The 26268-nt window shown below is 40.7% G+C and overlaps 1 protein-coding gene across 1 annotated transcript in view; it reads right to left on the bottom strand.

The window, feature by feature from the left end:
* Positions 1–25937, bottom strand: part of CHRM3 (cholinergic receptor muscarinic 3) — a 291653-nt gene extending 265716 nt beyond the window's left edge. The window contains exon 1 of the mRNA XM_075445514.1: positions 25851–25937. The gene's annotated coding sequence lies outside the window, so the exon portion shown is untranslated. The remainder of the gene's footprint in view (positions 1–25850) is intronic.
* Positions 25938–26268: the final 331 nt, after the last annotated feature.

Here is a 26268-nt window from a genome sequence, read left to right as displayed (position 1 = left end):
CACAAAAAGATGTGACTTTACATGCAACTCTTCCTGAGCAGAGCACCATCCTAAAGCATTCACATTTACTTCTACAGTGAAGCTGAAGACATTTATGACTTTTTCTGCCTGGCTGCCCTTTCACCCCCCAGCCCCTTCCTAAGGTCTAAGACTGCTGGTTTTTGAAATGGCCCTCTTTTACCATTACGTGCCTCTCATCTGTAGCTACAAAGGTATCACTGATGGGATCTTCAGTCACGGTGTATCTGCTGTTTTATTTTTCTCTGTGATGCAATGCCCTTGCTTTCATTCGTTTTTGGTTTGTTTGTTTTTAAATTTCCTTTTACATAAAACATCCCTACTTACACTGTCACATCACCAGAAAACAGAGGAGGGACTCCATAGGCTCCTGATGTCCTCTCCAGCATTATACTTTATCTGCTGTACATACTCACAGTTGTAGTCTCCACCTGCTTTCTGCCATTAAGTGTACTCTGTCAACTACAAATTCAATTTAGCTACTATACCACCTAACTCTTACTTATGTTCACATATGATTTGATTTTACCTTCAATCACTTCAACTTCGGCTATCTAACAATTCATGTTTCGGTGTCAGCAACACCCATGTTCCATCCTGTTCAAGGAAACCATTCCAACTCGGGGATGGAGTAGTTTATTAAACAAATCACTTGATTTTGCAGGCTATGTATACTTCTGTTTCTTTTTTTAGTCACATTGTGTTCTTTTGTGCTCAGTTTTGTGAGAAGCATAACTACCCTACAAATCCACTCTCCCTCTCCAAAGAGAAAATACTGCTTATGCCAGTACGCATGCACCTCTCCCCCATGCTTCACACTGCTCCTGCTTCACACAAGCAAACTGTTTGCATCTTGGAGATTCCTCCAAAGATCCTTTGCCTTGCTTCTGTTTGTGTCTTTGGGTTAGATGCTGTGCGTGTTTTGGATTGAAAGCTCGATAATGACATTATGTCAGAAACCTAGAATATTCTTACTGTTTCCCCCCCCCCCTCAAACAGAAGCTTGGATTTGCTTTTTTCAGACTGGTTCTCAGACACCATGGTGTTCAGGCGTCACTACAGAGGTTTTTTCACATGTTCTGCAATTCCATTTTTCATCAGTCTCAAATTGTACTAACATTCAAAACAGCTACTGAATTAATGTTACCTGAATTAATTTTTTATTTTTTATTTATAAAAGATTACTTCAATGATACAATGGAGACAAAGCTGGCAGACAGCTCCTTTTTCTTTTCAATTGTCCAGGGACCACCCACCTATTCAGAGATGCTGAATGGGAACTGACGAAGTGCAACTAATCAGAGGTTTTCTTCTCGAAGAACTCCACCTCTTCCATCAGACAGCTTGTAAGGAAGTGGCCATTCCCAGCTGCTCAAGGTGGAATGAAGAGTCCTTGGCAGTATTTGTGCACATGCAGTGGGGAAAAAGGCATCACTCGTAGATACCGGCCAAGACAGATCTCCCTCTGCTCTGCTGCTCCCATTTAGGGTGGTTGTGATGAGGAGAAGGATCAGCAGTGGTCTGGGAAGTTTCACTAAGGAAAACAACCAAAAACACCACACAACTACCACTAATAACTAACATTATTGAAAGATTCTTTAGAGAAGTAGTTTACTGTTAAGGTAATATCAGAAGCAATGGAAACATCAGCACTTTTAATTAAATCTCATTAAATTTTAAAAATATTTTTGTGGTCGTAAAGCACAGGGAAACTTTCTTGACTGAATCTTCTTTAAGTGAACAGAAATTATTTAAGCCTTACACAACTTGAATCCTTACTTAGTCATTAATATACAAATTAATCATAGTTTCTTAGCAGGAAACCTTAAATTAAACATCTTCTGATTATTAGTGCAAGGTGAAAGAATGATTCCCCTAGAGTTCTCTGAAACAACTAGCACATCACGGCTAACATGTCATTATCTTAAATTCTTCCAAACCGTGGCAACAAGAGTTTAGACTAGGGTCTTCATTAGGTCTTCCTTTGTATTACCTTTTGATGAAGAATCAAACACTATGGAGAGGTATTTCTTCTATACAATTTGTTAAAGCAAGGCGAAGGGGGCACACAGATTTGGGAACATGCATTTTATTAGATTTAATTCTCATAAAAAAAATGTTTCCCCACTTTAATAAGCACTTTTCAGATTTCTGTTCAATTAGTTGAAATTAGCTTCAACACAAAACCAACATACACTACAAAGCAAACTCTGAAAGCCTGATTTCCACAAGAAGATATTACTTTGGAAGAAATATTCTGAGTAATTCCCTTTAATGAGAAGTACTCAAAGGCTTATAAAAAACACTCAATGCCAGTAACATAACCTTTTAGAAACATAATACATAGACTGTGCAGAGACAAAAACGCAAATATTTGCCCTTTCTGAAAAATGTTTTAAAAAATACTCGAATAGTATTTTTATTATCATTTTCAAGATGTAAAGCCAAGGCAAAAAGATACACACACTTTTTTTCTTGTAGGGCAAAAAGATACATATTCAAGGCAAAAAGAGATATAGACTTAAACTGATTCAAAGTTTTCTATAAGAGAGTGTATTTTTTTCCTTTTATTTTTGTGGTTATGGTAGCAATTGTTCTGTAAGATTAATTCAATCATATGTCATGAGGACATAATCAGAAAGTAAGTGGTCGGCAATCAGACAGAAATATCAGAGGCACTAAAAGAATGTGTCCAGTAGTGACACTAACCAATGCACTGCAATTGAACTTCTGTTTAACAAAAAAATCCTTGTTAGTAAGGCCATCATACAATTCCTGTATAGACAAACTAATAGTTAATTTAACTGTAAAATGTCAAGAACTTTCCTTTGAGGTATAAGATCTAATCAGACTTAAGGCCAGAAGATACTATATCTTTACACAAAGATAATTTTTTCTGATTCTCTCGTATGTTGCAAATCTTCTCATTTCAACCATTTATTCTGCTGTATTTAATTCTGCTAGTGCTAGCTTTCCAGAGAAAACCTGCCAGCACAGGACAGAGTTGTGACGAGGAGTGCTGGGGACTGGAGAAACTCCACAGATTCTGGTAACTCATCCGTGCTGATGCTAAAGTCTGGACCTCGCTCTCAGTCATCCAGCAGTTGTCCGTAGCACTAGAGTGGAGAATGCTTTAATTCTTGGCTTTCTGTCCTCAAAATTCCTCTGTACTATTAATGTGTTAACTGCCAATCTTTGGTTTGGTTAGCAAACTGAGCTCTGAAGTTTTTTATCCAGAGGCATTTCTCCTAATCCTTTGTTCATGTCTTCTTTTGAATATGAATACCAAAAGGGTATGCCGTCTAGGGTCAGCCTCACCAATCTGCATCAGTTTTTTTACATATATTATATATAAACATACACACACGCTGATGTATATACAAATATCTATACAGGAATATATATTCTCACATACATATATATAAAATGAATACACAAATACCACTAGCATTTTCTTCTACAGCACCACCTAGAGGACCCGAACTCGGCTGCTGCCCTTCCAAAGCCCAAGTGTTTCAGACTGTGATTCTCAACCCTATGACTGGGGTCTGACTGCCTCAATTTTAGAAATTTGCTGCTTCAACTGTGTAACTCTTTTGATTTCACTGTCATAGTTGTTTACTGTTTTGATAAAATGTGCAGACAGCATAATTGTCAATTATTTAATCTTTGTTTCTAGATCATTAACAAAAATGATTTTAGGCTCTGAAGAGATGGACGGGCTTCTTTTTGAAGATCCACTTTGGAGACGGCAGCCTATTCTTAATCCATTTAGCACGCGCTTTATTGATAATGCAGTTAGTACAATAAAGCAATGAGCACACTCCCAACTTCCATTCTTTGCTTCCAGGACTGCTTACGCATTTTATATTAGGACTCACTAGAGATAACGCATAACCTGTGCTGGAAGCAAGGAACAGAAGCTGCTCCCTTCCCTTCCCAACAAGGGCCAACAGACTACAAAAGTCATGCTGCTTCTGCTGCCTTCCATTCTGCACAGGTAAGGCACCTCCCAGCAAAGAACAGCTTTCAACATTTCAGGCTGTTACAGGGGATTGACCTTACATCTTTCTTCCTCAAGCAGGTGATGGGATCCCCAGGTTCCTCGCACAGTTTCCCTCTGTGTGACCTTCCTCCCGCTCCTGGCTGTGCAGCCTGGGCTGACGTCCCAGCGCCAGTCTCAGCCAGCTCTTTCTAAGCCCTCACCAGGGCAGCCAGAAATCTCAGGGGTGACTGGGGCCACCTAAAGCTTTGGTCAGTCTGAAAGAGTTAAGAAGAAATGCTCTCCTTCGACTCACAGAGAAAAGCCAACAATCAGAAAGCTTCCTAATGCTTTTATTTTCCCTCCAGTTCACTTTCATTCACTGCAGACAGCACTGGGTTTTTTATCCCTCCGTTCCCAAACAACTTAGTACTAGTGGGTATACAGCCTGCCCCGTGCTGTTTCACTTTTCCCTGTATAGTGGTGGAAATACTAGAGTATCAAGACATTTATGGCCTCTGTCACTTACCAAGCAAGGTACAAATTTCTTTAGACAGAGATTCCTCGGTTCTGTCTGAGCTGCACTTCAGGCGCTCCTTTCTTCTGTTGCATACAGTCTTTCACTAGAGACTGAAAATAGCAGTATGAACCACAATTACTCAAAGGAACAACAACATTAGAACACATTATGGGGGGGGAGCAGGAGTCTGGACCCCCAGTCCATGGCTGAAAGCTAAGCCCCTTATCTTGCAGACTTTCCATTAGTGTGCCTTAAGTACCCTAAACAGGCACAGAGGGGACTAACTGTACTAGTTAAAGTTGAATTCACCTCCAGAATGAATTAAAAAAGACAAATAAGGAATGAACTTTTGCAAAATAAGCAGTTTTTAGAAAATGGCAGAGGAGTTTTACTTTGGGTCTGCTTTAATCTCTGAACAAGCCAGGACACAATACATGCTAACAACTGCTATGCATTATACAGATAAAAGCCAGGATATGAGGCAGAGCAGCAACTCTCATAACATACCACAATTATTCATTTAGAGATTAAAACATCAATCTCACCTAAACTGACCTCATTCATTTCAATTTTTTCTGATTAAATATGCCTCTTTCTTCCTCTACAAAATTTCAAAATAAGTTATAAGTTTGATTTATCCCAAGAAGTATTTCAGACCAAAAAATTTGACTAGACTTACATTAGACCATGAACACAATTGGAAGCACTAAAGAAACAAGTGAAAACTGAAAATATCTCTTTTCCCTTCTATCCAATAAATGAAACATCTCCTAAATGCATCTTTTAAAGATCATCCATAAATCAAAAGTATCACTTCAAAATTATTTTTAAGACCACTACATTTCAACATAATTTCAAGCAAGCTAAACAAACCTGCTACCTTTTGACACAAGCAGCGTCTAGATATTGGCCACAGTCTTAGCTGAAGGCTTAAATTCTAATCAGTATTTTCAAGTTTTCCCATGAACATTTGAAACTGGCATAATGATTTATTTCACAGGAAACTAATCCAATAAGCTAAAAGCACAGATTTCTAAAGAAGAAATCCTCAATTATTTTTTTCTGATCTTTCAAAAATATAATAAATATCTGCCTTTTCAACTTACTGTATTCTATTTCTCAAAAACTAAGTTTATCTTTTCTATTAATGTGCATATATATCTTTTTAAAGAAATATGCAGCTTGAAATTAACAATTTTTTCAAGAAAAAATATTGAATATTATGAGCAGGGTACACTAACAATTTATTTTAAGATAGATGTGTGTATACATGAGAAGATTACCATATGGTGATGCAAACTTTGTTTATGCTTTTAATAGACTAAACAAAAATAGTCTACCATAGCCAAGGAGGAACAACAATGGTACTCATTTAAATATTGATAGTTGTTTTGCTAGAAAATATAAGAATATAGTAGCAAAACAGAAGAGATGTGTACAGGTGAGGAAGTGCTGAGGAAGAATCTCAGTCTCTTTCCTAATGTGTGTTAACAAATGATACCACCTGTCTGAAGCCAGTTTCATCTAGTCTTAAGAAGAAAGAGGACAGCATACATAAATCGGACGGTAGTATCTCATGGACTTTACAGCATCTCACCTGTGAATTACTTTTTAAAACTAGCATTTTTTTAAGAGCTATGAAAGCTTGAATGCTTTCATAGCATTCCAGAGTGTTTAACAAATCGATACATTGATGAAGCATAGTTATGTAAAACATTGTACAGCAAAAATAAGGTAGGTACTTCACACCATGCAAAAAGGTGTGACAAACTCTCACATGCGCAGTTTGCATTAGGTAGGTATTGGAGTGGAAGAGAATGGAGCCATGTACATGCAATGGTATCTTGATGGAAATCACCGTTCATGGGTGTTAGTACTGCACCAAAACCCCACGAGCCTGTTAGGGAGAACCATTACACAGGTGGAAACTTTCAGCTATACTTTCAAAACAGTTCTTTGTTCATTTGTAACCAGGTATCTGATGTCATTCATAGGGATGAGCCTTAACCTTGGACTAGCAGCAAAATTTCATTTTAGGCAACTGTATCATGCCTGCAGTTTAAATGCATCACCTCCTATCCTAAACAGTCCTGTGTCATCTGTATAGATTTCTGCATTTCTTATGTATTGCCTCAGAGACTGTTATGCTTCAGGAGCGAGTGAGGCAATCCTTGCGGTCTTTATAAAGGTTCAGCTGTAGCAGAAAGCTTTATGCTTCAGCCATACTCAGTCTGCTTACAGCAACAGCTTTCCTCCCACCTGCTACCATTTCATCTCCTCCACATACATGGATATTACTAGACTAGCATAAATATGCTTACAGTATAATTTAGCCCAGTTCAGGAACTAGAATGAGGTATGGAAACACAGAATTACCTATGTCACATATTTCACAGAAAAACCTTATTGCAATAATAATAGTATCAATAATTTCTCAAGCCCGTATCAGAATGATTAAAAAGTAACATTTGTCAGTACTTGTTGAGACATTCTGCACAGTAAGTATACAGCTCAGATTACACAGTACTCCATATTTGCTCCAACTCAAAAAGGTTTCTGCTAATAATAAAAATACGCATTGTTTAAACCAGCTATGCAAGACAAAATTATCATTCCAAAAATAATTTAAGCCAATAAATCTTTAGCTCACCTGGTGCAGTTTTTCACTTTTCCAAATGGTAATTGATTAAAATAGAACTTGAAGAAACAACAGAATTAAAGAGAAAAGGTCCATGCCGCAGAAAATTCAAACCATGTCAAAGTGGGTGTCTTCCAAAAATTGAATGTTTTGGCCCGTGCTCCTCTGGTACTGATACTATAGCCCTAGGCTCAAAATGAACTGAACTTTAACCCAGGTATTCTCGCCTTGTAGTCCATTGTGGTTTCAGAGTTCAACACAGCAAAGTAAAAAAATTATTTTAGAAAAAATAAACACTTCTCTAAGACTAATTTAACATGATGTTAAAAATGAACCAAAAAAAAACCAACCAACCAAAAGAAAACCCCAAACACCTCACCACTCCATCTCAGTTTGTGTGCAGATGCTGGAAACCTGAACAATTTAAGCAGCTGGAGCTGCACGAACAATGCTCACATACCTGGGCAGTAAGAGCCACTAGCTTTTCCTCTTAAGTTCTTTTAGGTATCAGGAAGAAATTTCAGCCCAACGTAATAAATTTAATTGGACCCTGCTTCTATAGAGTTCAATTCATTAATTTCGATTGGTTCTCGTAGAGGAAGAATTCAGCACAGATTTCCCTTGAGCACGCTGTCGGGAAAGGACTGGGCACAACGTTTGAATCGATTCCAGCTTCATTCATCTCAGTTAAGCACCTGATGATCAAAAGGATGTTCAACTTCTTTCTCACAGATCTACACTGGCACCCCAGAAAAGGCTATTCAGTGTCCAACGTGACAAATGTGGATCATTATGAGCTTCACATGATTGTTTTACAACTCTCCCACCACTGATTAGTATCTCTATTTGGCTGTTATCTCTGTGGCAGAGCAGCATACCAAACTTGACATGCAATTGCAGGCACCTTATCTTCAGTTAAATGCAAATCAAAAATAGAAGTTGAGAAGAGGCATATCAGTAGTTACAATTTATACTTTGAGAGTGGGTAAACAGCCAGCTTCCTGCAAAAATCTGAACATATAAACAAAAGGATACATTTGTAACATAACAGGGCCTAAAGAGAGGTTTGGGTGAGACCACAGTTTTTCTAGACTCTAGATGTACAAAGCATCTAGAAGAGACCAAAGAGCAGGTGAAGGAAAGATGAGGCAAAACACTGTAGGCAGTTACAATTTTTAGTCAAATGCTTTCTCATTATTCGGTTTCCGCCACAGAAGCCAACAGAGACTTTGAAAAAGTGAAGGTTTCCAGCTCCTCAGTCTTCTCAGAAAAGCATTCACCTCCTCCTGTTACCTCAGGGAAGTGCTAACAGTGTTTTTGCAATCATACTCATATCCGAAAGAAGCAATGAAGTTACAGTGAAGTCTTACAAAAGCGATTTATAATCCCAAAATTGAACTTCAACTTGAAAGCTGTTACAGTTTACATTTCAACTCTTTGTTTCACCCCTGAAAGTTTCCACTTGTAGCTTAAAATAGCAAAAAGACGGAACATTTTTGTTTACTTCCACACAAGAACAAAATTCCCTGAGATATCAAGGCAATGAAGAATATCTGTACACGAGAGAGTGGAACAGGTTCTGCGGTCGAATTATTCAGGTACTTCGTATATGGAATCAGGTATAGTGGGGAGAGCTCTCTATTGTTACTTTCTTGCCTATTGGTAGAACAGAATTATTGACAAATTGATGAATGCAATTTTCATAGTCTTACAAACATTTATATAAAAAGAATAAGAAAATGATTTAAGAAATTCAACTACTGTACCTATATTAACCTATAAGTATGCATATAGGCCCAGACAACTTAGCCTTGACTCATTCCATCACGTTAAATGTAATTATTTAGGACTCAGTGAAAAGAGCTCTTCTCCTCCTACTCCCACTTGCTTATCACCGCAAGAAAGCTATCATCTGGCCCTATGAGCAAAAAACCTCTCACATAACTGGACGTGACGACAAGGGAATTTTGAGCTTCTGAAGACATACTACATCTATGCACGTGTAATTAAAACTGAAGATGAAAGCAGTCACCATTTATGGAAGCTCCTGCCAGACTCCGGCAATCCTGGAAGAAGAAGTAGGGGTTGCAGAACTGTACTTGCATACACATACATTTAGGTGTTTAGTTATTAATCCCAGAAGAAGGTGCCAGTAAACAAACAACTCCCAAGAACATAACCTCTTACACCCCATTACACATGATGGGGTGTAGGTTGGGTTTGGGTGTTGTTTTTTTTTTTTCTGTAAGTTTGTCAGCAAAGAATTTCATTTGCTTTATGTCTTGGTGACTCAACTTTTAATCCTCTCATACTGTTTCTTATGTAAACACACAAGAAACTCAGAAGTATAAATCTTTTGTCTTTTAAATAAAACTGTGACGCCAACAGATTTAATTAATTTTGGGGTGTTCAACCTGAATTACTATTGTTCAAGACTCTTTTTTTCTGGCGAAACAGAGACCAAACTGAATCATCTTCTGTCAAACAAATACATTATATTCTACCAACTAGGAAAAGGCATGTAAATACAGACTTTGGTTTGAAAGCAAAGCCCGTGCACGGCACTTGCAATTGCCACTCGGGCCGAATGGTATCCTCCGAAGCAGCGGGGAACTGAACCTGTGGGTTCAAGCACATGTTTCTGACTCACCAAGAACAACACATTTAAGTCTGAGACTATACTGCTTTCCTTGGCAGGGCATTTTCCAAAGGCTTTGAATGATGAACAGTAGCAAGGTGCACGGAGACTGTCGGTCCCAGCCGCACTCCTGCACTTGCTGCGCAGACAGCCCAGCCACCCCTGAGGTAGCACCAGGATTTCTGCATTTTACAGTCAAACGTGCTCAGGCAAAGCAGTGGAAATTGCAGTTCCCCTGAAAACCCCAGGACAAAGTGTGACACTTGGAGGGCAGCTCAGTGGTCTGTGTGGTGAGAGCAGGGGACGCAGCTACAGGACAGCTATCTCCCAGGTCACTCACATGCAACTCTTCCCTTCGTGAGACATAGGTGCTGGACCCCCTCACTGAAGCTACTCCACGTGATATGAAACATATGGAGAAAGGAAATATCTGACTTGCAGTTAGGACAGAAAGAGAGATGCTTGCTAAGGAAGGAAGAGGGATGTGACAGCAAAGCTGCAGTTCTTGCTTAGATGGATACTAGCTTGTTACACAAGGCGTATCCATGACCTGCAAGCAACACAAACCAGAGAGCTGGATGTTTGGGGCAGTCTCCAGGGAAATGACCACAACAATGTTCAAAACTCCTTAGAACAAAGCACGTGACGCTACCTTCTATGATGAATGAACGATCCATCCTAAGCTAATGATTTCCCCCTTCTTATCCAGCAATGCTTCCACCATCACTCAGTGATGAGTTCTATGGATGTGCATGCACTGAGCTAGGCTGCTTGTAATCACTCCCGGTCCGAAGTCTACCTCTGAGACCACATTTTTTGCCTGGTCAATTAATCTTTAAACCTGCAAAGATGTTTCACCCAGCCCTTGGGCTCAAGGGCAAATCTACCCAATCCAAAGAAATTTTGTCACAACACTTGCTGAGAAAGCAGAACAGCTCTTAAATTATCTTTTCTGTTTCCTTTTCAGCATTCAACCTGACTGCTTTCTACAGTTAAAAGTAATCTCATAGCAGAAACTCTTCCATTTACCCCAAAAGGGGATTAGGACTTCTTGGAAACATTTTTAAAATAAACAGTTTCCTTACCCTGTTTAAACAATGATTGTTTAAGCCATGGAGTCAAAATGACTCAGAGGAGTTGTACTTGTCATTGTACAACATTCAGCATGATCTACAACGTGACCAGGCAGCAATGACCTGTATTAATCATGGGCCAAAGTATAATTAAGGTAAAATTAATGGACTGTGATGGTCTGGCAATTGCTGTCCACGTTCTCACCCTTTCTGCTGGCTTGCCAGACTACTGTGCTTCTGCTGGAGAAGTGGTCTGCAATTGAGGCCAAGCACAGGGATCGCTTTTGCACAGAGCAGACTCATAAACAGACAAAAAATACGGACTCAATTTGTGTGAGTATACGGAGGAATTCTTTCCACCCTGATTACGGCAACAGCTATCGGGCAGCAAAGCACCAGCAAATCTACCTAATTCAGAACGGCCCTGTCACTATGATCAGCATGAGCTAGAAAACTGCCTGGTAATGTACTATCCCTGACTATAAGAGAGAAAACATTTCACTTGATCTGTTATTTGATTTAAAATACCATGTCTTTGTATAAAGTCTATAATCTTCCAGTAACAACCCTATTTTTTCCTTCCTTCCCCTGCACAAGAGCTCCCAAATGCGTTAGTCCACAATCACCCATACTCACTCATTTTTTCTCGAGCATACACGATTCGCTTCTCTCCTGTGACATGCTTATGGCACTGATTGCAGTTCACATTAACGGTGAAACATCTGCTATACTGACACATAGCAGTACTGACATATTTGTCACTGAAGGATTTTTCAGCAACCTGGCTTGGGGAAATCTTTGACTACTACAGCCTTATAGTTGAGTAAGAAATACACTGCAGCCTCAGAAATACCAAACAGCTTCAAGAAAAAAAGCTTGAACAGATGGCTGGGAAACTGGAAACCCACTTCCAAACTACTTTCTCTAGATGAGACCCAGAAAAAGCATCATCACTTGACCTGCCTCATGGTCAATGTCCCATGGAATTAACTGCCACAGAATAAAGCAAATTCTTGGGCGGGGAGTTTTTTGCTGAAGGAGATTAGCAGCTCCATTTTTCAGAGGGCAAAAAATGAAACCCTTTGCACAAATGATTCATCAGTAACCATCAGTTTACAAACTCAGAAGTGTATTGAGATACAGCTATGTCCTTCCATGGTGGAGTCATGTTAAGATCATATACAAAGATTTCCAGGAGCCAAATCTTGACATTTCTCCCTCACCGAGAGGTGCCTGCGTGAATGCGTACACGTGTCCAAGTCAGGAATATGTGCTAGTGAACTATTTAAACACCACTTCCCATTATCCCATGTCTGCCATTGCCTCCAGGCTCCCCCTCCCTCACTATCAGACAACAACTGCTCTCATGGAAACTGAAAATATCTATCTAGATTTTCAAGGCATAACGGTAATGCTGAAGTTTTAAAGCACTGCCACTTCAAATCCATGAATGACAAACTTCAGCTTCCCCAATTCCACCCCACTGGCTAGAGTTATAAGCTTTAAACTCTCCTGGATGGCCAGTCTGTCTCTGAGGTCAGATAGCTGTCCTTGTCTTCTTTCTCTGAATTTTAACTACAGAGAGAGGATGAATAAGAACAGCAAAGGCAAAATCCCATAGCACTAACTCAGTGAAAATTAGACAGTATTGTGTCCATCTGCTGTCTAAACTAAAGAGTTTAAAAGTTTTCTGAGGTAGTAATACAGCTGTTGTGGAACCGCAAAGGTCCATAAATCACGCCTGAAAAATCAGATAAGTTGCCTTAACTGTAGCTAATTGACTAATTTTTACAGGCTTTGTCAGAAGAGTAAATGACTTCCTCAGTCCAGAGTTATTTCTCTCAGGTTTCTGTACTGAGGTTACTATGCAATAAAGTTGCTTTGAAGCATATGAAGTTTCGTGCATTTAAGCTCAACTCCCATTACAATTTCAAGGAACTCCTGAAATATAGGATTAGCAGTCAAAGCTTCTAAACGTCAACATGGGAATTCACAAGTCAGTACTTCCGCACTTACTTTTCCAATATAGAAACTGCAACACTCAGCTGACATTTTCAGCAACTTTCATCTCAAAGATCAACAAACAATACAGAAGAAACACAAAGGAGAAGGACACCAAGGGTGCGCAAAAGGACAACTAAGATGTTGGTACACAGTCTGTCCGCATAGTGCCTTTTCGTATTATTTTCCAGCCCTCCTCAATAAGCCTAAAAAGCTTCAGCTACAGGATTTAAAGTTCTCAGGGATGGCAGAACCTGAGGGCACACAGTAGGTGTTCTGTGCAGAGCCAAAGACAACTTTAGAGGAGCTAAAAACTGACAAAAGTAAACGTGAGCTAATCAGACACAGCTAATTCATACCCCCCCAGATGCTAGTCCCCATTTCTTTACATTAAGCTCTGCAGGATAAATGCTGCAATATAACACTTCCACAGCTATTTGCACACCATATTTGAAATTAGGAAAGCAAAATTAGCCTTACAGTCAAACATACTGTGCACATTCAACTTTACATCTTCTGGTGACAGTACAGATGCATTAATAACTTTCATATTTTAATGACTTTTTCTTCACCCAAATAAGAAATTTTAGTTAACTTTATATGACCACCAATTTAGGTAAAGTTCAGCTGATTAACAAATAACTATTTTGCTACATGTAGTTGACTGTGCAAAGCTTTAATGTACAGTCTTTTATCCATTTTAATGCACTCTGCACTACGTTACTGCTGAAGCCATTTTCATGTATTTACATGATCTCCCAGTGACATCCATGGTAACAGATCAAGTAGCCATAACATTTCACCAAATCCAGATACTAGGGATTTAGTAGCAAGGTAAAGCCCTGCTACTAAATAATGCAGTCTAGCAATCTATTAATCTCATTGAAACACCAAGTTAAAGCTGTTGAAAACTGCTTCACTGATAAAAGTCACTAGACTAGGTGCTCATCTTTTTGTTCTATATATTATTCAGCTTTCAGTTAGCATTCTCTCTGTCCAAATTTTGCTGAAAAGATAAAATGCCAAAACATCACAAATCCATAATTAATCCTATTCTTATTACAGCAATACTATATCAAGGACCTTTCACTCTTACAGGCAGATTGAGAACACGACTTTCTTACCTTCACAGACACAATACAATTGGGGTTTAATCTGTAGAACTTCAACTCTATTCCGTGTGTTCCATTTCACTCAAGTTTTGCCAATGATTCATGTTTCTTCCATGCTTCAGATCTATTAACAAGCACAATAAAAAATTCCTACCTGAGGCTGTGGATAGCAATCTCTAGCCTTCTGATTTTGTGCTTAATTAGCTATTTAGAGTATTTGTTCCACTTCCTTAATTCTCGCAGCTAAAAGTCTTAATATATACATGGATGATTGCATCAGAACCAAACTTTTAAATAACATACAAGAATATTCGGAAAAATTAGAGAGCCAACCAGCAGGGAAAAAAGAAAAAAAAAAAAAAAAGACGACTAGAAATTCAGAAAGGAAATAATAATCCTCAGATGAAGGGTTCTGGCCTGGTTGTTATTGTGAACTAGGATCAGAGGGAGAATACTGCTTAAGTATACCTTCACATGAAAATAGCTACCCATATTTAATGGGTAGCTACCCAGCTTCAATCTCATTTAAATTAACATAATTTAACTGCTGCAAATAGTTTCAGGATATTTATTTCCATTTCTTTTGCTTAAGTTGATTAGGACAGGCCTTGAAGTATGTTTTGCACACGTACACTCCATGCATATCACTGGCCAAAATGAGATCGATGGGCCATATATTTCTACAATTTGCATTTCTGTTTCATTTTAACTAGGAGAGGGCAATATCTTTGGTCGAAAAAAAAGGAGGATTTTTGAACCTTGGCTATTGGAAAAGCCAAAAAAAGTTATAAAGAAAATACACAAGTAAAACTGAGGAGAAGAAAATATACTATTCATTGTCCAAGCTTAACAAAAGAAAAGTGAAAGACACGCTAACGTGAAATCTCAGTTTGTCCCAATCCAAAACAAAAAAATCCAGTCTTTAGCTTAACAGTGCTAGGTGTCACCCCACATCTTTAAGTAAGATAGAAATACAGCCAGATGGTGTATACAAACAACCATCAAATTTATGAACACTTCTGTAGTGCTTCCTCTTCATGTTTTCCCTTCTAGGTTTAACCCACTGCATGAGCTAGCCAAGCATGATGAGTGAAGCTTTTCTGCATCTATTCATTGCTCTTAATCATTAATAATCGAAGACACTTGAAATCAGAGGGGGGGGATGTCAGCACTGAATTTTTTTAGTATTTATGTTCAGACCCAAGCATTGTTTATCATCTTAACCACTAGAATGCTCAAATTTCTTACAGAAATGTTTCTTTTTAGGACTTCTGTCAAAAACAGTATGGTAACTATCCTGCATTCCCTAAACTGCGAAAACTAACCTGGAACTCACCACGAGTTAGGTGCAGGACTTTCCACAATCCATGCAGAAATTCAATTAATAATTTAATATTGTAGATTCAACCCAGTTGCCAATGAATCCACAGAGCCTTGCATTTGTTTACACTGAGACCATGAGCAGCAGCATTACCAATTGAAAAACCCAGTGAAAGTTATTTTTTATATAGTAATAAATACATACATAATGAAGGAAAATAGCTGCCAAACCAAAAAAAAAAACACAGCACACCACCACAGTTTCAAATGCACAGTCAATGAAGAAAATTCTGAGCCATTGAAAGAAACAAACTTGAAATTCAGTTTTTTGGTTATGTCCAACGTTAAGATTCGGAAACACTCTCCTTATGATGTTTCAACACCCGATTCCGTCAACAATACAGAAAGCAGGATCAAAGTCACCAAGTCACACAACCATAACGGGCTACAACACAAGCATTCTCAGTATTAAATTGTTCTTGTCGTATAAATCAATACACAATGCAAATAAATTCTTACCCTTCCCATTACGTAAGCCACATCAAGGAAAGGTTCCCACCTTATAAAAACAAAAGGATGAGATTTGGAGGTTTTTTTAAAGGAACCTTTGCTCTCCGTAACATCTATAAAAAGAGTAACTATAATGAAATCTAAGAGAAGCAGAAGCAAAACTGTATAGCTGCTGTCAAATAAATGCATTATTCCTAGAAACAAACAAACCACCCAACCAACATATCAAGTGAAGTAAATTGATGAGATCTGACACACACAAAGATACTGGTGAGCCGTATGACTCACGGTACCACACGGTTTCAAACTGGTATCACAAGGACAAGACCTCTGCACGCTTCTATTGGCAGGTTGCTAGATATTAGACATTTAGCTACACTAAGAAGTAATCCGTACATTACAGATTGTTTCAATTTTTATATTTTCTTCCTGGAAACATCATATCTGATTATCTTTGAACCTCCACTTTCTTAAAGTGCAAATATGACATCAAGTGAGAATTGTGTATGTGTGCTAATGTTCTGGGAAATAAAGTAGGCGAGGTGATTTTACATGTATTATTTTATAATAATTTTATATAATAATTTTTTATAATAATAATTTTTATAAAGTTCAGTTGAGATAATATTTTGGTTTTTAGACCTCAGCATCTTCAGCTATATGCTGGACCTTAACGGATCTCCTAGAAGAGCTGCATAATCCTCATTTTTCTGGTTCAGGCATTTAAAAATTTGATTTTACCATACCCTTACTTCAAGTGGCGCTCCTGGCAGCTTACATCAGCAGCAGATTTGCTCACAAGTGCCATGAAAAGCTTCAGCATGTAATGCTTCACAAAGGTTCTGCACTCCAAGTACCTATTTACCGAACCACATTTCTGGATGGCAGACTCAACATACACTTACTTCAATGAGTGGCCAAAAGTCCTACATCTATTGGACTTTTTCAGCCTAATTCAAGAAAGCGTTTAGTGCAAATCTGTAAAACTAAATCCATGCTTGCTTAGCATTCCTGAAGAGAAAGTCTTTCCAGAATTATGATTTTCATTTTACAACTTCACATTGTTATCTGGGGAGGAGGCAGGGGAGCTGACTAGTATACACTACTAAGAATCACGCTATCTCTTCAATATTTTATTCACAATAGGAATACATCACAATGAATGCAGAATTGAATATGACAAATGACATTTTTCTTCCCCAAACTGGATGGAAAGGTAAATAGTTTTAAAACTCTCTTCTTCGCAGCTTGTATGTGCTTTTAACGATGGATTGCTTGGGTTGTGCTTATGAGAAATACAGATCATACGAAATATGATCTTCAGAATCATAGTAATAAAAACTAGATTTGAATGAATACTTTAGGGAATTTTTTACAAATAAAACAAACGTCTAATGTCTCTGATCACTGGGTATGAATCTAAAACTTTGATACCAGCACAAATAAAATTATCAGTTACCAAAGCATTTGGGCATTAAAGAGAATCACAACAGATTTGTGTCTAAATTCATAAAAATTTGTAATTTAAGTTGTATCGATGAGATCCAGCTGAAGCTGGAAGCATTCAAGCTAACACAATTGCAGAAGAAAATGAGAAATTTCTAGACAGAATGCAGGAGAAAGTGATCCCTACTTAGGCAATCTTTAAAGACTAACAGAAAGGTTTCTATTTATCAAACCCACTTTGCTTCCCCCCTCCCCCCCAATCTCCTGCCATTTTTCAAGGATGAACAAACGTACTGTTATTTTTATAAACCTTTTTTTCAATCTTGCTTACACATTTTTGCTTCTTTAGCACTTGCTTTGGCAAACAAACACAGCTTTCATTGAGTTGAGTGAGAATGAAAATTACTGACTCAGTAGTCAACAGTATAAACACCGTCTGCTTCTTCTGAAAAGTACAGTTCATCTTCACAAGTATCTGTACCTTCCATGTACTTGCTTTCACAAAACAACAGAATTTTTTGAATGGAGATATGGAATGGAAGGAAAAGTAATAGTCACTCCTATTCTTATTTGGGAGCCTTAGTAGGCATTATGCTTTTCAGTGAAAACTGCACGTATGACTGAAAAGGAAAAATCTGACAGTCCAAGGCACATACTTACAACTGTCTAACAACAGAATGTCAAGTTTTGTTGATAAACTCCCTTATCACACTGCAGTTTAAGACCAGGGAAAGGAGAAGCAATACGTCTGCCTACCACGTCATCACTAGCCATTAGCTACTGAACTGCAGTTTCCAGAAATGGAGCTACAAATTATTCTCATTGCTTTTCTATTTATGTTAGTTCCCTTTGCATTGTACAGCATTATTTTTAGCAACTATTTTCTACAGCACAACCCTTTACCCCTAGCGTTGTAGTCCTATAAGCTTCTCTTCCACGCACATTTGAAGGTTAGCCCATTCAACTTTCTGCTTTGATGCAGATCTTTTCCTTTCTTTCAACAGCATTTGTTCTGAAGTCATTCTTTCTTAGCTTTTCTACACTGCATCCAGACACCAGAGATCATCGTTTTCTATCTTTCAGAGAAAATCTATGTCCTTTCTCTTAAGAGTAAATTTTTCCATCTCTTTCCACAGGAAGTCCAAGATAATTTTATGCAAAATAGCTAGAAAAAGAATACAAACAAAGAAATTTGAAATAAACAAAGCTATCCCCCATCAAGCCTCCTTACTAGATTTAAATCTCCCTGAATTTACCTCAGCAGCTCCAGACCCAAGACTGGTCTCCAATTTTTCTTTTTTTTTTTTTCCCAGCGCTCCTTAAGAGATACTTTGTCAAAGTGACTTTGTGTATTCTCTGTTTACTGGGATATGCTTTCCACAGTAAGTATTTTATGAAAATATTCACATACCTAAATATTCCAGGGATCAATTGTGTTCCAAGAATCCTGGAAGTAAGACGCACTCAGCCTTTCTTCACTACAGGCTTTTGTAATGCTCTTTCAGCTTTTATGGCAGAATTTTCTTTAAGAATTCCCAGTTAACAAAGCTAATAAAAGGAACGACCAAGAGATACAACTTGAAGAAAGATTTCAAGTTTTGACTGCTTGAAAATGGTAGCTTTGACAGTACGGAAAGGGCTTCGTAGGGCTCTCCAAGAAGAGGTGTTCTGACAAGAGAAAGCAGCAGAGCTGTGGCCTTGCATGCAGTTGCATGCTCAGTGTTTGCCTTCTACTGATTATCACTCACAAGGTTAACAGCCTGGCCAGGGGAACCAGAGAAGGTCTGGTGGGTGACAGGGGCATTACATATAAGGAAACATACTTCAATATGATACAGAAGAGCCAGCTTTGACATCCAGTGAAGCACTGTTATGAAGAAGCCACCCACTGCATGAGGTGAAGCACGGGTCCACACAGCGACCCTTCCTCCCCGGGAACCTGCCTCACCCTTCCCAAAATCTCTGCCCCAGACATGTTCTTCCCTCAGCACCTGGAGCCGTGATGGTCCATTTTTCTGGCTCTTTTACTTTCCCCCTTCTTCTCTTCTCTGTCCTGTATAAACGCAAAAGTTACAGGCTCTTGCGATGCTCTCTTCAGGCTTCCCTCCCACAAGCACGACTCCTCCTTTGACTATCCACTTCCCTAATTCACAGCTTTCCTGTTCTTACCTTTCATCCATCCTTATGCTCCCTTTTCACATAGCCTTCTTCCACTGCAATCAACATCCTCAGACACTTAGCTCCCCCTAAAAATTTATAAGCTTTCACTACCTCAAAATCTATCACAGACAGTAACACCAATCATGGACTTGCAGTTCAAGACAGTTCCATTTTATCGCACTGATCTTCAGGTATTTGGCACTTCCACACCCTTTATATCTCCCGATTTGTGCATGGGTATAGATGGATAACTTCCCTTGTCTGCCTGTTACCAAGAGAGATGGACAAGGTAAATGCAAATAGCAATCCATTTTGATGAAAGAGAGAATGCTTCAGCTGGCAAAAAAGTACAGACAAAGCACTATCTAATTCTAACTTCATATATTTAGACTATTTGATGTCCAGCTAATCGTGAAACCTACTTGGGGTTTTCCTGCACATCCACTGTCAGGGCTGGAGAACAGCCATCCTTTGAAAGAAGATGCTGCAGTTTATGGTGAAAAATCATTATCATAGATAAAAATCTGCAGAGTGTTCCACATGGTGATGTATTTTATCTCTGAAGAGACACGATGTGCTGTAATTATTTTGTTAGAAGCAACTATCCACCTTTGTACAGCAATTGGAGATGATTAATAAAAAGATAATTCCAAAAATTTTCAAGTTCTGTTCTTCCATGACAGTTTTGAGTGTCTGCATTACTCCCCTTCTTTTTAAAAGAAAGTTCCTTAATCCTTTGAATAGTTCTTACTATTGTGCTTATTATATACTGAGATTGAATTCTCCTACTAATTGTCTGCAGTGAAGTTCGAAAGGATTTGTTGCTATAGCAATACTTCGTGTTGATTCAGAAATTAATGATAAACGAAGTGGCAATTAGTACTATTAATTTTTACGAGAGAAACATGGGAGTGTGCTAAAAGGCTTCTGGCCAAAAAGAAGCAGTAAGATTTTACACAGATGACCAACATAGAGCCTGCAGCTATAAAACCAAACCTTTCACGTCATCAGATCCTATATACATAATGGCTATTTCATGCTTCGGTATGTGCAGCGTGAACATTGCTGCCTCAACAACCCGCGATGGGCCCGGCCTCTGCCGTGTTCCGGGAATTCCTACGGGAGCACAGGGATGTGCCTGCTCGCAGGCACCCTGTAGGACGAGCTCCTCTAGTTTCGTATCAGGAAGGGGAATTGAACACTCTTCTCTACAGATTTGACGCTGTTCTTTCAGTGTTTTGGAGATGCTTCTTTTGCATTTTTAGTGAATGCAGGTGTGTTGCTTCAAGATAATGCCCTGTTCGCTCTCATTCCTGAGTAACAGCCATGAAGCCAATAAGAGTTTTCCAGGTCGTATGAAACCAGAAGTAGCCATTAATATTTCACACTAACACTGCTATTATCTCACCAAATTATTTGGTTTTGTTGCAGCCCAGTACCTTTTAGAAGTTATTTAAGGTTTTAGAGAGAATTGGCATTGTTTTTTCAGGCTTGACTTGTTATTTCAATCCTATAAAGAATAGTGCAGCTCTACACAACTGTTCATAATGCAAGGCTGAAGGAAGTTAAACACTTTGTTTCTTCAGTACATATTTAGCAAGATTTTTTAAAGTATGATTTGACAGCCTTTAACAATGTATTTTCTACTACTATAAACCCACATAATTACTGTACTCAATAAATGCACTTATTTCATAATAAAATGATGGAGTTGTAGGCTAATGGCAGATTGCCTCTCAGAGCTATTTTATAAATCCTTGTGGATGCTATATAGCATTTTATTCCCTTCAAAATTGTCAGGGTTCTTTCGTCTAGATGCTACAGATGATACCTCAGACCTTCATGCAGGAACGTTTGGAGGACTCCTCCATAACCATTCATCCCTGTGACTGGAGGGGCCTTCTCCTGCTTAGGTAAGGAGTAAGGAGGCTGCAGGACAATGCATGTTGTCACAACTCTGTAGGCTTGAGCTGGAAAGAGGTCCCTCTACATCTCACATGGAGCTCCAAAGCCCACGAAGAGCTCTTGGCATCTGGCTCCAGCATACCCAATGCTGTCAGGTAAGGCAGTAATAGGCAGAATGGTACTCCTCAACACAGCTAGAGCCAAGCAGGCAAACAACATTGCTCAGAACGCCTTAGCCAACCACAGGCACAGAGATTAGAATATTCTCTTTAACAGAAGTGAGGCACATCACAGAAATTCCACACTTTTTTTTAATCTCATCCCTCCCAAATTTCTCAGTCTTCTATGGATTTATAAGAGGGAAACCTCTGACTTTCTGTATTAAAAGTTTCTGCATGTTACAATTAATCTTTTTCCATGGGGATATACTGGGAATGTAGAAGGACAGATTATCATCTACATACAGCGAGATATTATCCTTACATGTCATCACACTGCCTCCTCAATCACAGGTGGAAAGAAAAAAAAATTATAAATACTCATTATAGAGCACATTGCCATCAGCTGTTGAACGTAACTGGACAATCTTGAACCCCGCAATCACATTCACTACCCTGATAAGAACTTGCTGCAAACTAGCAGAGCAGCCACAACCTCCTGGAGATCAATACCAGGCACAGTGCTCAAAGCAGAGACCGGGCAAACGGTCAGACAGCTGGTCTGCACGGAGCTCTGTGATACTGCGGCTACGCTGCTACACTGCACCTGGATAAATGAACAAAACCCTGAATTTGTCTGCAGGAGAGTTTTCAAGATTAAACAGTAAGGGATTTGTTTACTCCAACTTTAGAACAAAAGCACAGAAAACAGAGGAGGAAGGGTAATGGCATTGACAAGTGGCTGCATTTCCAAATCATATCCAGGAAAACAATTTCCCATAATCCATACGGTAGCTGTATTATCATATATTTCTCTGTAACTATCTCCATCAAGATTACCTTACAGAAGTATAAAACTGCCTCTAGCTCTCATTTCAGCAACTGAATATTTATCATTTGTAATACAAATTACATCTTTTGCTTTTGTTTTTTCCAAAAATTTTCCAGCCATAGAAAAGACCTTGCCTTCAGTTTGCAGCCATTTAATGAAGGAGTTCACTTAAGCCTACCTTCCTGTACACTAATTGATGCCTCCACCATGGAGCCACATGCTCGGAACAGGTAAGAGGGTTAATCTTCCATCCTCTCCTATTTTACATGCAGCAATTTCAACAATTTATATTCAGGAGAACAGCTTTTCCTTGCCCTCACTGAATCTCCTAGCCAGGCTTGCACGCAGAAGGTTGTGCTCTGATGGCACTCAACCAAGGCACAAGGAGCAGAAAGTGTCGCAGCACTCTCTTGTCTTCTCTTAAAATAAAAGTAAGACATAAACAACTCCTGAGCATGAAGTCTCAATCCAAACACGGCACGCCAGGCTTGTACTAAATCCATTTATTCTGTTTTGCACCACACCACCACCAGGAACACAACCCAGTGTATCTTTTACAATGCTGTTTGTTGGGCGGACTGAGAGCACAGTTCGTGTGTTTGGAGGTGTGGTTGATACACAGAGCCCCAGCACCTCTGAGAGAGTTTCACAGGTTACAGCAGCCATGCAGTCTAGCAGGACTCATGTTCTTCTACTGAAGAAAGACACAGAATGAAGTCATGGAGGATGCAGCAATACCGTCAAATGAATTTGCAAAACAGACTACTTTTGGTGTCACCAGGCTCTTTCTTTTCATTCCAAGCTTACAAATCCATTTAAACATCTGTTACATGTTCACAAACTAAGGTACTTAAATATAGCTGAGGATACTGAGAGAGGTGGCATTGCATATTCTCCCCCACATATTCTTATCCATACTGCTCCTTATTTTAAAGCCTAATATATGCCTTCATTAAATTAAAAGCTGCCACTACAGTAAGGGATACTAATAATATTAGTAAACTGTTCTATCATATTATGTACTAAACTCAGCAACCATGTATTTACACACACCGAGCAGAGCTTTCGTTGCCTTCAGATGCCTCCAGATACTCTGTCTCATCCTCGGAGCTCCACGCCTGCTCAGAGTCCAACCCCTCCTTAATGGCAAGTAAACTATAATATTACAACATGGACAACATTAATTAAGGTCAGCCAGCTTGCTTCAAACTTTCTTCTAGTGTCAAATCCTTTTGCACTCCTTTCCCTTTCTTTTTGAGTCACATAACGCTGTGTAAACACAGTAATTGCCAGCACAAAGTATGCATTTGAGCTTTCTGTCTGCTAAAATCAAGCTGAGGGAGGAGGGAAGGTATGAACATAAGAACCATGATGTTGTAGTACTTATGCAGAAGAAATTTCCACTTTAGTCATCACAAGACTTGTCTTTAGCATTTCAGGACTTGATCCTGAAAACATTCTAGCACTACGATCCAAATATTAATGCCAGAAAGAGGCTGGACAGTTTTAAAACAGCAACTATAGCTTTAGAATGAAGTGTGTTGTAAGTATGACAATTTTTGAGACCAGCTTACAAATTAACCAAGACATTTTAATCCTTAACACTACTACTTAGAACTGTAATTTAAGACACCATTGAGCACTGTGTTTGTGATGTTTCATCTGGTCACGGTTGGTTTTCACCACAAAAAACTACTTCTGAGACTGGTACTCTAAAACATATTGATAAGTTGTTGGATGCAGACTATATTACTATGAGCAAGATGAAATTTAAATTTATTTCAGTAACAGCAGTAAAAATGGATTGCATTTGACAATATACAGCTATATGATATGAAGTACGCAGTCGGCTCCCTCCAGAAAGTTACTGTTCATCTAGTTTAAAACGACAAGAATTTGCACCTCACAACAGTTTCTGTAATGAATTAGGTTCTGTTTCTTTTGAATGAATCTTGAAAGGATATAAAACCAAATTTCTGGGTTTGGTGCAGAGTGTAGCTGGCAGAAGAAAAAAAGAAAAAAAACTTGCAACCTGTTTTGATATAGCTGGCAGCAAGTCAGATGAATTTCATACTGGATTATCCCTGGAGTATTTCATTGCTTTGCTACCAAAATCCAGCAGAACTGCTACATCCAAAATAGTCCAAGAGAATGGCTTTCCGCATTTCAGTTCAAGTCAACCGATTCTTCTTCCCTAAAGCTGAAGTCACTCTGCTAACATGCACATGGCACCAAAGTAAAAACACATCGCTTTGAATGAGATTCGGCACTAGAAAATGCCATCTTCACACTGCTCTACAGGGCAATAATAGACATGTATGGTTCTGGTAATAACAGAACTATTAAGAAAAAAAATAAAAAAAAAAAAAAAGAAGAGCAAAAGAAGAAAACTTTTTAGGACGCACAACGTCACAAAACCCTGCAATACTCTGCCCACGCCGCAGAGAACTGCCACCGCACGAGTGACCAGCTCACTCCCAGGCCGAGGCACGCTCCCGAGAGCCACCACACCGGGCTGCCATGCGGGGAGAAGCAGCGTTACCCACCGCAGCCCCGGTCCAGCACAAGCAAGCAAACCGAATGCCATCAGATTAAATACACAGACGTAATAAAATCAATGTATCATTCACCGATTTCGAGGTGTACAGGTATGTAAATAAAAAGAAGTAATAAACATTTCAGCCAATGTCGGGTGTAAACACAGGAAAATACATTGCTTGGGCAAAAACACCCTCAGGACCGACACATCCCGGCTTTTCTTTCCTTTTTTTTTGTTTTTAAAGTTTCTCGATCCGTGTCAGTAATATCGAAGTTACAGTTCTTCTGTCTGCGACCGCTTCTATATATGGTCAGTGCCGATATTTGCGGAGATTTGCCCAAGGGCACCCCCAGCCCACCGGGGGCCCGCTACCGGGCAGGAGACACACACCCCCCCCCCCCCCCCCCCCCGCCCCGGGCAGACCCACAGCCCCGCACACAGCCGCCCGCCCGGGTTCCTCCGCCCCGAGCCTCGGCGGCGGGGACGCGCCCAGCCCCGCTGCCCGCCGAACGCCGCTCGGACTCCGCCGCGGCCGCTGCCCCGCGCTGCCCCCCGGACCCTGCGGGGTCGCCTCCCCCCCGCGCCCCGGGAGGGGCCGCGCACCGCTGCGCGCTCCCGCGCCGCCTCAGCGGGACGAGCCCGGCAGCCGGCGGCACGTCGAGCCGCGCTCCGGGGCTCCCGCTGCGAGCCGGGACGCGACGGGACGGCCGCGGTCCCGCAGCCCTCCGGCCGGCACCTCGCCTCGCCGTTGTCCAGGGGCGCGGCGGCCGCTCCTCCTTCCGCCGCCTCAGGCGGAGCCCCCCGGGGAGCAGCAGGCGGGGAGGGGGGGTCCCGCGGCTCCTCAAGCCGCCCCACCGCAGGGAACCCTCCCCGCAACTTTCCCCGCGGGGGGCCCCGCACGGCGCTCCTGGCCACCGGCACCGCCGCCCCCAAGAGAGGAACCCCAAACAAAAGCTCCCTCCCCCCCCGCCCTCAAACCGGGGTTTCTCCCCTCCTACCTGCCCGGTTCCCGGCGACCCGGCTCGGCGCCGAGCGCTCCCCGTGGCGCCCAGGTGGCGTTAGGAGCGCGCTTCCCACGCGCGGCGCGCCCCCGGCGGCCGGCACATCCCCCGCCGGGAGGAGGGCGCTCCGCACCCGCCCGCGCCGCCGCCGCCGCCGCACCTGTGCCCGGGCAGAGGCACCGCCCCCTTCAGCCTCGCCCCCCGGGTGGGCGGGGGCGCGCCGCGACCCCTCGCTCCGCGCCCGCCGCCGGACCGCCCCGCGCCGCCGCCGCCCTCCCCATGCAGCCGCCGCACGAGGGGCACCCTGGCCCCGCCGCGCCGCGCCGTTCATTGGCCCGCCCGCCGCTGACCTCACGGGGTCTGGCCCCGCCCACCGCCCCGCACCCGGGTGGGTACCCAGGGGCCGAACCGCGCC

Source organism: Opisthocomus hoazin, chromosome 2 (assembly GCF_030867145.1).
Source record: "Opisthocomus hoazin isolate bOpiHoa1 chromosome 2, bOpiHoa1.hap1, whole genome shotgun sequence".
NCBI classification, from domain to species: domain Eukaryota; kingdom Metazoa; phylum Chordata; class Aves; order Opisthocomiformes; family Opisthocomidae; genus Opisthocomus; species Opisthocomus hoazin.
The sequence above is the reverse complement of the archived record's forward strand: the minus strand, read 5'-3'. Positions and strand labels throughout refer to the sequence as shown.